Source organism: Oryctolagus cuniculus, chromosome 8 (genome assembly GCF_964237555.1).
Source record: "Oryctolagus cuniculus chromosome 8, mOryCun1.1, whole genome shotgun sequence".
Classification (NCBI taxonomy): Eukaryota; Metazoa; Chordata; class Mammalia; order Lagomorpha; family Leporidae; genus Oryctolagus; species Oryctolagus cuniculus.
Window position 1 is genome coordinate 91,689,462 of NC_091439.1, and position 5,375 is coordinate 91,694,836.

Consider the following 5,375-nt stretch of genomic DNA (forward strand, 5'->3'; position numbering starts at 1 on the left):
CCTTGTGACCCGAGAAACTGAACTGTTAGCCAAGCCAAACAAACCTTGTTGCACAATTCTGGCTGCTCCCTGATGGCACAGACAATGCTGAACATGATCCTTCATAGCCTCAGTCTTTTGTAGCCAGTCTTTGGTCCATTAAGAGGAGCAGAAATGAAGCAGGTGGAGAAACAGCCTGATCTTGGCTGCAAGGAGCAACAGGATGCCACAAACTCAAGATCATGCTGTTTTCCCCTCTGTTGAAATGGCAGCCTTATGGCAAAATTATGCAAATATGTTTGTGCTAAGTGTTTCCTGTTTTTCTTTTTTTCCCTTTTTTTTTTTTTTTTGGTCCTATCCAATGAGTGACACTAGCTCATTTTAGAGTCTGACTTCCAATTTTCCTGCAAACTAGGGCCAAGGAGCATGCCTTTCACAGAAAGGCCAAGGCTGGAGATGCAGAATGCAAGTGAGTGAAGACATAGGGCAGGCTAAGGACTGAAAGTGGTGTCCCTATAATCCTTCCTTGAAGAGGGGCTGGGAAATACTGCAGAGAGAGCACCTGTCATCCACACCTTAGCACTTGACTAACAGGATATGAATATACAAAATCCCTTAAGTAAAACACGTAGACAATCTCAATAAAACAAAAGAAAGTCTCAGGAAAACTAATTGGAGATTTAACATCCCCAGGGTCCTGCAGAAGCTCATTCTCAGTATCATAAGTCTTCTCATTTTTCCAACTGTTACCAGGACACTTAGGCCAGCTCACCTTAGCTTCACAGAACCCACTGATGAATTGTCAGGAATTCTGTCTGACAGTCATTAAGTGTTGGTAGCATGAATTTGGCCATGGTGAGAGTTCTTACATCGCGGAAATCAGCCAACACTCCACATCTGGGCTATTTAGACCCACTTTCCTACTTCTTGAGAGCTGCTATCCAAACACAACACTACTTATAGCTCTGCTTGGAAATACTCCCCTATTTCCTCCCCCTTCCTCTAGTCTTTGTCTTCTACCCTTATTGCCTTCTGCTGGGATCCCTTGAACATTTCCCACCCTAACTGGTTTTCTCTTTCTCTTTCACTCATAGATTTTTCCTGGACTTCACCATCCAAGAAACTCTTATGAAAGGGAGAAATTTTTTTTCCTTACAAAGGCTGTAGAAATGAAGTTCTAGAAGAGGAAGAATTTCATCTCTTCAGATTACAGATCTGAATATTCCCTGCCACCTCGTCCTGGGGCTGGTGAAACTTTCTCTGATTCCCTAAATTGACATTGGTAGACACCAAGTGAGTATTCTCAATGAGTGGCTCCTAATTAGCCCCAATGCTAAACATACTTTATTTACTTGTTTATTAACTAGTTAACAGCTAAAGACTGTGTGACCTTGTAGTAAAGTGCATATTTGTTGGTGGCTTAAATGTGAGGATAATGTCTTTTTTTATTGATTGATTTGAGAGGCAGAAAGAGAGGAAGAGCTCATACCTGCTGATTTACTCCCCAAATGCTCAGAATGGCTGGTTTTGGTCCAGGCTGAAGACAGGAGCCAGGAATTCCACCCAGTTCTCCCACATGAGTGTCAGAAACCCAACTACTTGAGCCATTGCCTGTTGCCTCCTGGAGTCTGCATTAACAAGAATCTGGACTCAGGAGCCAGAGCTAGGAATCAAATCCTCATACAGGTTGTGTCTTAAATGACATCTTTATTGTTAAGCCAAATCCCTGCCCCATGACGGTGTATTCTAGAACTGAAGGGAAGGAGGCAACATTGCCTCAGTAATCTGTGTACATTTCCAGTGAAACACTCATGTTCTAGCACCAAGATAATTGAAGGATGTCAATGAATCTAATTGTGGAGTTTAAAATAACTATAAATTATGTATTTTATGTAGACACTAGAGAAAGAATTGAAGCTACAGATTCCTTAGTTCTTAGAGCTTTCTTCTGAGAACTAAGACTACATGTCTCAATAGGATTTAACTCTTTGATACAGGAAAGTTCTTACATAGAAAATAAAATTGAGAGTAGGCAGTTAGCTTAGTGGTGAAGACATCAGTGTATCTGGGTTCGATTCCTGGCTCTGGCTCCTGACTCCAGACCTTGAGAGGCAGCAGGTGATGGCTCAAGAAGTTGGGTTCCTGCCACCCATCTGGAATTCCTGGATTGAGTTCTGGACTCCTGTTTTAGGCCCAAATCCAGCCTGTGCCATTGTGGGCATTTGAGGAGTGAATCAGCAGATAGGAGCTCTGTCTGCCTGCTCATCCCTCTCGCTCTCTCCCTCTCTCTCCCTCTCTCTTCCTCTCTCTCCTTCTCTCTCGCTCTCTTGCTCTCTTGCTCTCTCACTCTCTTTGCCTCTCAAAAAAAAGTAATTAAAATTTTTTGAAGAAAAATGTTTCACTGTAATCAATACACAATTATTCTTAAGTGCTGAAACTTAACTGAAAAGTGATTGCTGTTAAATATAAGAGTGGGAATAAGAGAGGGAAGAGATGTGCAATTCAGGACATGCTCAAGCTGACTTACCTCAAATGGTAGAGTTAGAATCATACCAGGGAATTCCAATTCAATCCCATCAAAGTGGCATGTACCAATGCCATCTCACTAGTCCCAGTGATCAATTTCTGTTCACAATTGATCATAATGATAGGACTAAGAACCAAAGGGATCATATAAACAAGAATAGTGTCTGAAAATACTAGCTGATAGAATAAAAAAGGGAGAGAACGATCCAACATGGGAAGTGAGATACACAGCAGACCCATAGAATGGCAGATGTCCTAAACAACACTCTGGCCTCAGAATCAGCCCTAAAGGCATTCGGATCTGGCTGAAAAGCCCATGAGAGTATTTCAGGCATGGAAAGCCAAGACACTCTGGGGGAAAAAAAACCTAAATGAAAGATCTCCGTGAGTGAGATCCCTGTGGAAAGAACGGGTCATCAAAGAAGGAGGTACCTTTCTCTGAAGGGAGGAGAGAACTTCCACTTTGACCATGGCCTTGTCTAAATATGATCAGAGTCAGTGAACTCAGGGGGCTTCCATAGCCTTGGTAGCTCATGACAAGAGCCTAGGGTGATTACTGATGCCATAAACAAGAGTGTCAAATTGTTAAGTCAACAACAGGAGTCACTGTGCACTTACTCCTCATGTAGGATCTTTGTCCTTAGTGTGCTGTACATTGTGATTTAATGCTATAACTAGTACTCAAATGGTATTTTTCACTTTATGTTTCTGTGTGGGAGCAAACTGTTGAAATCTTTACTTAATGTATGCTAAACTGATCTTCTGTATATAAAGAGAATTGAAAATGAATCTTGATGTGAATGGAAGGGGAGAGGGAGTGGGAAAGGGGAGGGTTGCGGGTGGGAGGGATGTTATGGGGGGGAAGCCATTGTAATCCATAAGCTGTACTTTGGAAATTTATATTCATTAAATAAAAGTTAAAAAAAGGGAAAAAAAAAGAAAAATCTTTCACCCAATAAAAGACTTTATATCTGCTAAAGGAAATTCTTGTGAATTAGTTTACTAGCTGTCAGTTTGCTTATCTGGGATAACAGCTTACTCACAAGACCACACTTTGCTTATTGAGGTTCTTGTCAAAATCGTCATGGTCTCTTGTCTGCCTAAACTGTTAATGTCAGCAACTCTGCCTAACTCCGGTTAGTTCCTTGCCTTGATAGAGTGGTTTTAAACCTTTTGAGCCTAGTCTCTCTCATGTCTTCTTTCTGAAACACTAAGATTATGAAGCTGTTATTTTCCTTGTTGAATAAATCTAATAAACTTAGCTCTAGGAGATCAGAAGAATTTTTAGTTGATATTTCTGAAAATTGAGAGTTTACACATTCTACAGGGAAAGAATGTAAGAATGAGGAAGAGTGCATTTACAATGGCCTAGTTGGGTATAGTTGTGTGTGACCTTCACTTTCCATTCCATACTATGACTTTTGTGCCCTGGAAATGCCTGGCTGTATGTTGTTCTGCAAATCTGGTGCTGTGGTTTGTGAATGGTTTAATTGTGTTCCTCAAGGGTTCATGTGTTAGAAGCTTGGTGCCCATTGGTATGTATTGAGAGTGGTAAATGTGTAAGAGATGGGGTCTAGTAGGAAATCTTTAAGTAATTGGGCAAATGCCCCCAGAAGGGATTAATGTAGCTCTCACAAGACCCCAGTCTGTCCAGCTTTCTGTATCACATGTGACATCCCCCTCTCTCATGCAGTCCTGTCGTGATGACCTCTGCCACACAGTGGTACAGCTAAGGGGAGCCCTCACCCAAGCCAACACCATGCTGTTTGGACTTTCAGCCTCTGAAACTGTGAACTAAATGAATCTATCCTTTTTTTTTAACTACCCAGCTCCAGGTATTTTGTTTAGGTGCCAGAGAATGGACTGATACACTTGAAAAACACAAATTTCCCTGATACAAATGATGTCTCTTTTTCTTTGGATTAAGGGGAGCAAGGGAGACATTTTGAAAGTATTCCTCTTCAAATATTCACCTGGTCTAAAGCTATTTTCCAATTATTAGAATTACCTTTGAAAACAACAGACTGCAATAAACATCTCATTAGTGGATATGAGATTGATGTTAGGCTACCACTTTAAGTAGATCTAAGTCTCTCAAAAATTAAGATTTTTTTCACTTGAAAGTATAATTGAATTCTGTGACACCTTAATAATAATAACAGTCATTTATTGCATATATAGCCTCTGGTAGACCCTGGACTAAGTGACTTTCAACTTGTACCCTAGTTTATTCTACATTCCTCTCTTCTAGGTTTCTTCTATCACCTTTGTTTCACGCACAAGGAAGTGGAGATAGAGAGAGAGCAGCTGGGTCACATGGTATCTCACAAAGGTGGGATCCACATCCTTCTGCAGACCCTGCTCTGGAACACTGGAATGGGTCTGTTGTTTCCTGACTCCCAGTGAGGGGGCAAAGATCACTGTATCGCAGGCAGCAACAGGGCAATGTCTTCTTGAAAACTTAATAAAGCCATGAATTCAGAAGATGCAAGTTTTGTAGGGCCTGAAGCTCATATCATTGTAGAACCTCTTTAAAAGAAAGAATACAGATTAGAATGTACAGTTAGATGCAAACATAATATTTATGTTAAATAAGAAATCATAATAAATCACAAATTTAATCTTTACTTAATATATACTAATCTTTACTTAATATATACTAAATTGATCTTCTATATATAAGGATAATTTAAAATGAATCTTGATGTGAATGGAATGGGAGAGGGAGTGGGAGATAGTAGGGGTGCGAGTGGGAGGGAAGTTATGGGGGAGGAAGCCATTGTAATCCATAAACTGTACTTTGGAAATTTATATTTACTAAATAAAAGTAAAAAATAAATAAATAAATAAATAAATAAATCACAAATTTG